The 13,081-nt window shown below is 36.2% G+C and overlaps 1 long non-coding RNA gene across 1 annotated transcript; it reads left to right on the top strand.

The window, feature by feature from the left end:
• The first annotated feature begins 1,363 nt into the window (after window positions 1-1,363).
• Window positions 1,364-2,842, top strand: LOC141375217 (uncharacterized). The gene is made up of 3 exons (XR_012382906.1): window positions 1,364-1,464; window positions 2,516-2,558; window positions 2,708-2,842. It is a non-coding gene; the product is annotated as an uncharacterized lncRNA (long non-coding RNA).
• Window positions 2,843-13,081: the final 10,239 nt, after the last annotated feature.

Here is a 13,081-nt window from a genome sequence, read left to right as displayed (position 1 = left end):
CCTCTGATCATCTTCCTCGTGATTCACAGTGAGTGTCTGTTGTGCTTTCATTGGTGTCTTTCTGCAATATAACAGTGTGATGTTAATGTAAATTAAATCATATACATGAACAACAGACAATTAATCAGCATGCTGTGTTCTCAATATTTATTAATAAAGACAAAACATATCATCTCAGCAGTTTTGTCTTTCACCTTTATCCTACACTCAAAATCACAGCAGCAAACATCTTCAGTTTGTCAATTCTGCTCATTTTGTTTTACAGAAGTTGTTTGTGATGATAATGAAGATGATGATGATGATGAAGAATATGATGATAAAGAAGATGATAAAGTTGTTGTTGGTGGTGATTCTCTCTTTATTTGAACAGCTCAAAATCATCCAGAAATCACACTTACACTTTAGTTTAAATCACAATTCATGTTGTTAAATGCTGGCTTATCATCTGCCTAACACTGCAATATCATCTGTTTTTCAATAGTTGTAAAGTATGATTGTATTTCTCATCACTAATCCTACCCAAAACCTAACCCAACATTCAATCAATAAGCAGCTGATCAGTGAGCTACTGGTCTTAGTTAATGGTTTGTTAATAGCATGAATTGTGACTTAAATTAAAGTGTCACTGAAATTACTGTGTAAGAGGTTAATAATACATTTAGTTAATGAACTGAAACTCAAGTAATAGCACATTAATGACACGCTTAATTCAACTGCATAACACTGTGGCATCTTCATTCAGATTCTTTGTCATTTCTGGCAGAATAATACGCTGGTTTGCTCAATTTCTGTAACCAACGTGTCTGATTTCTGTCATTTCAGTACATCAGGATTCCTCCTCCCTGTATACAGGGTTTGGGATCGCAGTCGTATGTGTAGTTTTACTTCTCATCTGCATCGTCCTGCTCATAAGGTGAGGTGTTTGGTTTAAATCAGTGTTTCCCAACCAGTTTCCTGGAGGAGCACCAGCACTGCACATTTTCCATGTCTCCTTAACCAAACACACCTGATTCAGATCATCAGCTCATTAGCAGAGACTGAAAGACCTGTAATGGGTGTGACAGACAAAGGAGACATCCAAAACATGCAGTGCTGGTGGTCCTCCAGGAACGTGGTTGAGAAACACTGCTTTGAATAGCTTAGATGAAATCCTCATTTAATAATAATGTGTGTTTTTTTTCATGTTCATCTCTGTGCAAAACAACAGAAAGAATCAGGTCAGAAGATTCATAAACAGCTTCATTATGTTGTTCTTTTATTGTTTTAGTTTCTGATTTCTCATGTTGAACATGCTGGATTCATCATCAGCGTTTGGCTTAAGCAGAATATTTAGTTTTACATATTCTTTTCTGACTTGTTTTTCCAGGTTCAAGATCCTGGCAGACACGTCTATGTAAATGGCTTATTTGTGAATGTTTCACCCAAGAAAACAGATGGAGGACAAAACCCTCAACCCACGATCGAGTACGCAACCAAACATTGTATAATGATGGTTTGTTCTGTAGACTATCGAAAAAAATATAGCTTGAAGGGGCTAATAATATTGACCTTAAAATGGTGTTTAAAAAATTAAAAACTGCTTTTATTCTAGCCGAAATAAAAGAAATAAGACTTTGTCTAAAAGAAAAAATATTATCAGACATACTGTGAAAATTTCCTAAATCTGTTAAACATCATTTGGAAAATATTTAGGAAAAAAAAAATCAAAGTGTGGCTAATAATTCTGACTTCAACTGTATATATAGTGAAGTACTAGCAAACAGTGTTGCCAACTTAGCAATTTTGTTGCTAGAATTAGCAACTTTTCATACTACCCTAGCAACTTTTTTTTTTCAAATCACACCTAGCAACAAATTTAGCAATATTTAACATTAATTTGGCTACTTTTAGCAATTAAAAAAATAAATAAATAAGACTCAAAAGAGCAGAGGCTGCAGGCTTCACTCAGTAAAGTAAATCGCTAGCTCAGATTGTTTTTCATAACTGTTCATTTACTGATATTTGTTAACACGTGTAATTGTTGGTAATTTAGGTAACAGTTATACCAATAGTGCTATAACTCTATTTTTCATACAAATCTAAATGGACATATTTGATATAATGTTTTTGCTGAGATGGCCAGTCCATTTGAGAAAGCATTAATTATTTTGTAAAATACATAAAGATGTAGTATTGAGTTGTGATTACGCAATGACATTGTCACGCCAAGTAATATGTTAATAACCTATTTATTGTGAATCTTGATGTAATGTTTTAATATAATACGCGGCGCCTCAGAGAGTAGAGACATGACGGGGTTACGCTTGTCAGATACTACGTAATGACGTCACTGATATGTAAATTAGTGCTGAACGTCCTCTGGCAACATTTAGCTACTTTTCGGGCAGGCTTTAGCCACTTTTCATTGAAAATGGTTGGCAACACTGCTAGCAAAGTCCCTTTAGGGCAAGTCATTTCACTCGGCGGCCATCATTTAATATCGATGTGTGTTTACATGTTCATCTCTGTGCTGCAGGCAGAGAAAAAAGGCTGGAGTTTTAAACAACAGACAGAATCAGGTCAGAAGATTCATAAACAGCTTCATTATGTTGTTCTTTTATTGTTTTAGTATTTGATTTCTCATGTTGATCATGCTGGATTCATCATCAGCGTTTGGCTTAAGCAGAATAATTAGTTTTACACTTTCCATTCTGACTTGTTTTCCCAGGTTCAAGATCCTGGCAGACACGTCTATGAAAATGATTCATTTGTGAACGTTTCACCCAAGAAAACATATGTCGGACAAACTCCTCAACCCACAGATCCTGAGACGGTCGAGTACATAACCGTACATTAAAACCAGCATCTCCAGCCTGATTCTGCTCTCAGGTGAGAAACTAAACGACCTAAAGCACATTCACTTACATTAGAGTTTCTGGCGCCCACCCTTTGAAAGCCCACCTGTCTGACATTTCCTCCAAAATATTTGTCTGCACAAAAATGTGATGGCATCTGGGATTGCAGCTGGATGTTATTGGGAGATCACTGACAGGAACAGTGCACAGCTCCACCAGAGCGCATCTGAAGCTCATATGCTAATTATATTTACCGTCTATAAACACCACTGAGCCTCGCTAGATCCTCCTGTATGGGCGTGCATTTGTTATAAAACACTTGCAGGACTTTAATTTGCACAAATATGCGCATATATTAAATTGTTCACAAAAATACACAGAGACACTTTCACTTCACACATAGTGTGTGACTGAACAGATGCAAGTGTACGGGTCGCAGATGCAATCATGAGGCTGTTTTTGCACCAAATTTGAAGTAATCACAGAACACAAAGTGCATTGCTTTGATTATTTTAATATCACATACTGATACTGAAATCAATATATTATAGTACAATATTGTGATTTTAATCTCGCGGCCCACCTGCAGGATTCCTGAGGTCCACCAGTTGACAATCTCTGGCTTACATGATATAAAACATTTACACTAAGTATTTCTTTTAGAGTTAGCTGATAAATCCTTTTTCTGATTTCATGGGCCAACATAATGCTGCTGATCTGACATTTTCTTCAAATGTATTTTACAGAACATATAACACAAACCAACTGCTTATAATTGCACTAATAAATTGCACATGAATATGACTATAGTTCGGACATTCACAGTTATTCAGACACTGCATGAAGCAAAATGTGATTTTATCTGACGAAACAATCATAATTTAAGAAGTGCGATGATTCCTGGTTAACCTAGTTTTATTGGTTTGTGTTCAGTCACTGTTTGATTAATTTACTTACCATTCTGATTACTAATGTAATCCTATTAATATGCCTGTTAAATAAAAGCCCATTCATTTACTAATATATATATATATATATATATATATATATATATATATATATATATATATATATATATATATATATATACAGTTGAAGTCAGAATTATTAGCCCCCCTGTTTATAATTTCTTTAACCGAGAGCAGATTTTTTCAACACATTTCTAATCATAATAGTTTTAATAACTCATCTCTAATAACTGATTTATTTTATCTTTGCCATGATGACAGTAAATAATATTAGAGTAGATATTTTTCAAGACACTTCTATACAGCTTCACTAGGTTAATTAGGGTAAATAGGCAGGTTAGGGTAATTAGGTAAGTTATTGTATAACGATGGTTTGTTCTGTAGACTATCGAAAAAATATAGCTTAAAGGGGCTAATAATATTGACCTTAAAATGGTGTTTAAAAAATTAAAAACTGCTTTTATTCTAGCTGAAATAAAACAAATAAGACTTTCTCCAGAAGAAAAAAATATTATCAGACATATTGTGAAAATTTCCTTGGGCTTTGGCGCGGTACGCTTGTAGTGTGAGTGCAAAACACGCTAATGCCCGAAACTGAAGGCGAGACGTGACTTTTAAGGGGCTGTTTCATATGGATTTATTAATCATTCTTACTGTTCAGTAAACGCAAACTGCCTTAGTTTATTAAAGACGCAAACCCCTCTCTGCACGACAGCTGCACACCTTCAGCAGACCTCCTAATTCCTGCAGCACGAGAGCTTTATGATTGTTTATGAGCGCCAAAAGTGGCGGATCTGTTCTGCGAAATATCTGACTGCGTGTCACCGCATCCCTAAGGACTGTTTGGCGAAATATTTGACTGCATGTCACTGCATAACAAACGACTGAAACGATATAACTAGAGAAATCTCCACTGTGCTGAGCGAGAGCGCTCACTGAACAGCGCAGCATTGGTGACGTAAGCGTGCCCAGGCCCGATTGTAGTGTGAGTGCGGGCTGTCAGGGGAGACGGGAGGGGGGACAAGCGTGCTTTGGCCCGGTCAGAGGCAACTGTACATAGTGTGAGTACAGCCCAAGTGTGCCGCAAGCCTACGTTCGAGTGAAGGTTTCGGCCGTTAGATCGCCCCCTGGGGGCTGGCTGCAGTACAAGTCATAAAGCCCGCCTCCTCCGTGTTAATGAAGGAGACTTGAGCCCAAATAAAAAAATATATTACACTTGCAATAAAATGTCCCGAAAGATAGTCGTGGTCGATTAAGGCACTGGTTATTGTGCTGAAATAGGTGCAGATCTTCATTTTTGTAAACAGTTTGTTTTTAGCAGTATTTTAATGCTGGGCGTGTCATCGTGATTGACAGCTGTGATTGACAGTTTCTCAAAGCGCGGCGTCTGAGCTTCGGCAGGAGACTGAAGTGTTATTATTCGATTTCTGTGTTATTTTACTATGACAAAATGAGTTCAGCAGTAAACTATAGTTTCTGACATACATGATCCTGGTGGAACACTGTTTATTCGCTAAGGTCAGGGCTTTTTTCGGGCTTTATTAGTTTGCTGATACACACCTAGCCACCCAGATAGCAAAACACAGTTCCGGCTAGATTCTCGCCTGCCGGAGACTTATCTCTTAGAGCTCAGACTGACTAATGTTACCTCTGCTGGACCTACTCCGGATGCCTGGACTCACTGCCCGATTCCAGTCCGAGTCAATCGAGCCAGATGCGGCGGCCGAGCGAGCAGGCGCTGCCGCATGCGAGCCGGAATCAGCCCGCGACGCCGCGAGTAAGTTATGCGCTGCGGCCTGGAGCTGGCGCGATTGAATATATAAAACCCTCATATTTGTTAACGTTATTACATCCATTTGTGTTGATATGACAGCAAACGCATGCTGAGAAGTTCGGGGGGCGTAGTTGATTTTACATAAAGCGTTTGATTGGAAGCTCGACTCTGCTCATTTTCGCGGCTCCTCCTCTGGCTCCATCAGACAATCCTTCTGCGCATGTCTGGCTCCAATTTCAGCAGTCTTTTGCGAAAGTTTGTGCCAGTCTAGCAGGCGTTTTGCCCTCAAGGCGTTCAATGGGAAAAAGGGCTGTCGCGTCGTCCATATTTTTTACAGTCATTGGTACAGCCTAAGTTAGAGGAGAGTGGGGGGTTTATTAGGGGGACAAAAGAGTCAGTGAAGGGCAGAGTTCAGGAGGGAGACAGTTCTGGGGAAAAAGCTGTTCCTCAGTCTGCTGGTTTTTGTCCGGGTGAGCTTGAAGCGGGTAATTAAATGGTCATTAATATTTACAACATATAACATTTTTAAATAAGTAGTTAAATTGTTTAAGATTCGTGGTTTCGTTTAATTACCATTCTGATTACTAAAGTGATCCAATTAAGATGCCCATTAAATACAATTAAGCCCATGAAGTTGTTATTAAACTAAATATCAGTTTATTTTTCATTATTATTATTTCTTCATTTCAGATTTTTTACATTTGAAAATACAATGCAAAAATGTGTTTATGTTTACACTGTATTCTATATAGTGTGCTTTTGATGGCTACTTTTACTGTACTATAATAAGCATGTAAAGAAATATCGGCCGATATATTGTTATCTGTATTTTTTAATCCCTGATATTAGCATCGGCCCTAAAAAACCCATAACACTCTGGTTTTAATTGTCTTTAACTGGTCATTATTATTTGATCTTTCCTCCACAGATCTGGTGCTGTGGTGAATAATGCGGTGTTTTACAGCATGATCAAAGCTCCAGGATCATAAAGTGGATTGAAAGTGAAGCGTAATGACATTTACAGCAGCTTTGAGTTAGATTATTATATTTAATTACCATTTCAAGTCACATCAGGAACAGTCCACTCAACGTTATTAACTTCTCCTCACTGTTGACTGTCTTTTTGGTCAAATTTAGCAACGCTGCAGACTAGAAGCATTTCTTTGTGGTTATTTACATCAGTGTGTCTTCAGTAGACTGTGGTTCAGTGTGTCAGAGAAGGAAATTACAGCATCTACTTTTTTACTTGCTTTGCTGATTTCTGTTAATAGCTTGCTTTGTAATGTTTTCCAAGATGTGGGAAATTTTCATAAATTGCTGCATTAATAGTGTTATTTCGCAATCATGTGCCTTAGTTTCTCTCTTTCTCTCTCTCTCTCTGTCTGTCTAAATATGGACAAAACCTGCTGCAGCATTTACAGAGTAAAGGTTGCAGCTAGAAGGGATACAGCTGAAGCCGGAGGTTTAGGAGAATTATTTATATAATTTATTAAATTACCCATTTATTATATTTTATTAATGTCTACCCCTATCCCAACCCTAAACCCAACCATCACATTAATGTAAAAACAGCAATTAAACCAAGCATTGTTGATTTATTATATATACATTTTGTATATAATATATATTGTATTTCCCATTGATGGGTTGCGGTTGAAGAGAAACATAGGGGAGTGCGAGGCACAATGTAACGCGGGGTTAAATGTAACACAGTATTAACCATAGCATGCTTCAGAGGTTTTCACCACAGTGACAGCAGACGTCTTCCTACCACTTATTGAAAAAGTTTAATTTTGGATAAGAAACACAGGAGAAACCATTTTTGCAGTATCTTTTATTATACTCAATATTTTTTATTTTTTTAAAAATCTGTAAAAGTATGTAGATAAAATCTTATACTGTTGTGATCACCGTCTTCTAGGCTAAAAGATGAAACCATTATGAAAGATGTAAGAAACAGTGACTGCCAGCCAGTTGTGAGGAAACCACGACACAGCGGGGTTAGTTGTAACAAGGTGTTACAATTAAGCCACACACTGTTGCACACCAACTAAACTAACACAATAATTTTTTGAATTTTGAGTGTAATATTGGAAACTTTTAAAACAGAAAATATGTATTTTATTGCTAATAATGCAAATGAATGCAGTGTATAATAATGGATAATAATGCAAACAGATTTAAATGTGTTTATCCAATAAACAAATAAATACATAAACATATTGTGCTATGTAGAATTTAAAAAAATGGCAAATTCCTGAGAAAATATAGCTATATTTAAAGTAAACATAAATTAAATTAAGTGTGTGAAATCTGCCTTTAAAAGCATGTGTTACAACTAACCCTCTAACTGTTACAACTTGCCCCGCAGGTGGGGTAAATAGTAACATTTTTACTCCTGGTACTTTTGGCAATACTGCACAGAAACCACAGGTCCGGTGATCATAATTCCAGTGCTCATTTGTAGGAGAGGCTTGTGTTTTGTTGGTAAAAAAATATGGTTTGTCCAGCCTGATCTCACGAGAAAACGTAAGTATTTTACGTTTTGCCAGTTTAGTGGCTAATTCGTACGAGTTCAGTCATACGAAATGGTACGATTTTAAAAAGGAGGCGTGGCACCTAACCCCACCCCTAACCCCAACCGTCATTGGGGGATGAGCAAATCGTACTAAATTGTACGAATTAGATCGTACGAATTCATACGAATTAGCCACTAAATGAAAAAGTCACGAATTGCCGTGAGATTGTGTTGGTTTGTCTAACCCCATTACTTTGTTTATTATTTGACCAAAACCAAAAAGTGTTACTTTGTCTCCCGCTCTCCCCTAAGCTGGATAAGTTGGCAGTTCATTCCGCTGTGGCGACCCCAATTTAATGAAGGGACTAAGCTGAAAAGAAAATGAATGAATTATATTATATATTATTACACCTGCCCCATGTTAACCCTAAACATAACTCTCATAGTAAGGTAAAAATATCATTAATTATTGTAGTGTCACAAAATGTATGCTATATTGATGTGAGTATCTGCAGCTGTATCCCTTCTAGACTTTACCAGCAAAGTTGGGTCTATGCCCTAATTTATTTATTTTTTTTAAATTGAGCCATTATTGGATTTGTCCATGTTTCACCCAAAATTGTGTGTAAATAAGCCAGCATTTCTAGAGTATATAAATACAGTGTACTCATGCCTCATATGTTGATGTGTTTTAAGATTGTGCAATAAAACATTTATTGTTAAACATTCTTGTTATTTATGTCTGACATTAGAAACAGGGCTTCTGCAGGTTTCACAAAGTCAAATTTAGGAGCTTTCTGAGACCATGAAGAATTAAATTTCTGATTCATATAAGGCTAAACACTGAGGATTTAAAAGAAAATGGGCCAGCAGAAACAAAAATTTACTTAAAAAACTAACTTTAGAGTTATTTCTTAGCCACATATATTAAATAATGTGTCAAAACAGACCATAGCCTACATACATTTTTTTAAAATGCATGCTTACGTCATCAACTTAAAAACTAAATGGGCGCCCAAAAGATTAATAATATTTGTTATGAATATAGTTTTGCTGATTGAAGTTTATTGATATGTATTGTTGGTGATTGGATGTGTGTTGGATCGATTGGTAGCTTCACATGAACACATTTAAGACCCGTTTAAAATGATTAAAGACCTACAAGACAATATTTCATTGAATTTAAGACCGTTTTAAGGCCTAAAATGATGTTTATGAAATGTAAGAGCTCGTGAATATTCTGTAGAAGTGGATCATTACATCAGAATCAAAGTGACAGTGAATTTTTTGCTGGATTTGTGAATCGCTTTGTCCTCTAAATACCTTGATAATCTTGGCAGTAACCTGCAGTTTACCTCATCAACGTCGATGACGCCATGTTGAGACGCTCCTCCTGTTTCATGTAGTAAACCTGCAAAACACTGGAGATCATTTGTTCACTAAACATTTCTGCCTGTGTAATGTGGTCGCGCGACGCCGCTACCTGAGGCGGAGAAACTCGACTGCGCATGTGCAGTAACGGATCAATCGCGCGCTTTAGAGAGATAGTTTACATTATGATGAACATTATGAACATAAATTCACTAGTTCTGATTTTGTTTAAGATGTAATGATGATTTAGTTTATTTATTTTAAAGTTGACCACAAAAGAAGATAATAGAAAAGAAAAAAAACGCTAGCCATTTATTTTATCTTTATCCCTGATGCCAAGTTAGGGGAAATATTTCAAATATTGTTTTTAGTTATCGCTATTAAAGCACTTTGGTAACATTTTTATGTAGTATTAACAGGCCAGGCGTTATCTGTCTTGTCCCAGATCGGGATGGATAAAAATAAGACACCACAGTGATGATCATTACCCAAGTTGTCCACTAGGGCGCGCTGTTAGTCTGTTCTCTCAGCTTTTCTCCAGTTTTCGGTCATTAGTGGTGTTTCCACTATATATTCCCTTTCTCGTTCCCTAAACCCAACACTCACAAGAAACAATCTGCATTTGTACATTTTCAAAATACTTCATTATGTGTGATTTATGAGCAAAAGAAGTCTCCACAGGGTCAAACATGACTCATGTACTGTAGGCTATATAGGCTACTTCTGTGGACATTAGCTCAGTACAATGTAAAGATATGTGCTTTACTCCCCTGCTGAATAAAACATAAACAATGTGATATAAACTATCACAGAAGACTTCTTTGATAATATTGAAAACGATGTAGAGTAGTAGCCTACAGTAGTTTGTTGTTCTGAACATATAGACACAGTTTCACAGATTATTTTAAGCCAGGGTTTATAGTTAAATTAAGGGCATTTAAGCAGCTTTTATAAAATATAATAATAAAATAAAAAATAGATTGACATAGATCTGATTAGACCAAATACAATTTATTTGTTTACAATTAGAGGCTGGAGATATTCACACACTGCACACAACTGCGTTTAAACCCCTTATAAAAGGGATTTTTTTCACAATAGGTCCCCTTTAAAACACTCATCTGGACTGCCACCATTAGTATTTATTTTCAGCTCTGGGTTCATAGTAAAATGAGGCATTTGCATTTACGATGCTTTTTTTTGGTCAGAATCATTAACAAACAGATCTAGAGAGATCTCTACAGATTTTAGTCTAAACAGCCAAAGCTCTTTTACATGATTAAAAGTGAGAAAGGTTTGCCTGAGACCACCTGTTTGTCTGATGTTTTTCATTGATTATGGTAGATGTGATGTCATTTTAGGCTAATTTAAATATTAATAATAGCCGTGTGGGCTGGAGGTTTGTGCCAGCCAGACTCAAATCTCACACCTAAAGCCTCTGCTGGTTAAAAGTGAGAAGTGAAACCTCAGCAGTCTTCCTGTTTCTGGACACTGACAATGATGTGCTCATATTTAATAATAGATTTTAGTACAATTCATTCTATTATAACTGCACAAAGTATTGATTTTAGTTTGTCACTACTGAAATGGAGCTTAATTTATTAAAACAAATCAAACACAATCATGTAAAATCAGAAGATCATGCATAAAAGCTTGAAGTGATGCAACTCTAAACACTGGAGATGATGCAAACACCTAAAATACAGCATGACTCATGTCAGGAAGCATACAGCCGTCATCATCATATTGGGCATTACACAGAATCTGTAAATAATTCCACACAGAAATCTGACATATGACCATATATGATAATATATATATATATGTATATAAATATATATATATATATATATATATATATATATATATATATATATATATATATATATATATATATATATATATATATACATATATATATATTCAGCCATTGGATTTGCAAATATGTGCAGATGTACAAATATTAGTAATATTCTGAACTATATGCCGCATATATGACATATTTTATATATGTGCAATCCAAACATGAACTTGTACATTATATATTTCCATATATCAGAAATCTATATGGAACAGATTCGTGTAGGCCCTCGCATGTCTGATGACATTTATATACATCTATATATTAAGGCTTAGAGTGTGTGTTTTATTTACTTGTATGTAATACAGTAAGCGTCCACAGCTTTGAAATTGGTTAGCACTGTCGCCTCACAGCAAGAAGGTCTCTGGTTTGAGTCCCGGCTGGGTCAGTTGGCGTTTCTGTGTGGAGTTTGCATGTTCTCCCCGTGTTGGCGTGGGTTTCCTCCGGGTGCTCCGGTTTCCCAAACACATGTGCTATAGGGGAATTGATGAACTGTAGTGTATGAGTGTGTGTGTCTGTGAATGGGTGTTTCCCAGTACTGGGTTGCAGCTGGAAGGACATCCACTGTGAAAAGGAAGTAAGCTGGAGGAAAATGAATGAGAGAGAGAAACTATATTCAAAAGTGTATATATAAAAACAGGAAATGATGCTGTGGTTATAAGAGGCCGGCAGACTCTAAATCTTCCTCATTTGTCTTCTGGTTCAGTTGATGAGCGGTCCTGCAGTGCGGTAAGTAATGATCAGATTATTCATATATTTATTTATGAACAAGCGTACACTATCAGTGTTAATGTTCTCAAAAGAAGCCTGTTTTGCTTTAAATCAACTTTAATATACTGGGTTTTTAATAATAAAAATGAACTTAATTACATTTATTTATATTATATTAATATTTCAGAATTAACAATCAAGGGTGTGGAATTGGCATGGGCGGAGGGGACGTGTCCCAATATCCACCAATTCCTGAAATATCCCTACTAATAATTTAATCGAGTTTGAAAGATCTAAAAACCATTATATCTTTCTTGGTCTTTAGTTAACAAGTTATATCTTTATCTCGTCTCTTTGAGAGGACTGAGATGCTTCCAGAGATTGCAGGCCTGTAGCCAGGGGGGGTTCGGGTGGTTCAGAAGACCACCCCTCACTGACAAAGGTCAAGAATTTGTCCCATACATAAGCTCATTTGTCCTGCTATTTTGACTGCTGTGACATCACAAATAATGAAATAATCCATCAAAAAAGGCTTTAGGACCAAACAGAGTCCTCTGTCGGCTGTTGCTGCGGTGGGAATATAATCTGATGTAGGAGAAGTCTTCTTTCACTACTGTTTTGCTTTAAACAGAGAAAACATTTTACAGGGAACTTTTATTATAAATCCTGGACCTTATTTCTGAAATTAAAATGAGCAATAAAAAGGTGTGAAGCACCAGAAGCGGACCATATTAAATTAATTTAAATATATTGTGTCTATTGTTGATATCCAGAAATTTTCAACCGTACTTTTTTTTTTTTTACCAAAAAGGCTAGAAAAACTCTGAAGAATTCATTACTGTTGTTTTATTATGATTTTTATTTATTTATTTTTATTATTGAAATGGCCAAATTGTGACTGAGGACAGTTGAATGTGCTGACCAGTTTGCATTTTGTCTAATAAATGACAGTAGGCTACAGTTTTTTTTACTTTAAACCTTGCTGAAAAATCCAGCTCAAACCAGCCTAGGCTGGTTGGCTAGTTTTAGCTGGTTGACCAGGCT

Source organism: Danio rerio, chromosome 1 (genome assembly GCF_049306965.1).
Source record: "Danio rerio strain Tuebingen ecotype United States chromosome 1, GRCz12tu, whole genome shotgun sequence".
Lineage (NCBI taxonomy): Eukaryota > Metazoa > Chordata > Actinopteri > Cypriniformes > Danionidae > Danio > Danio rerio.
The sequence above is the reverse complement of the archived record's forward strand: the minus strand, read 5'-3'. Positions and strand labels throughout refer to the sequence as shown.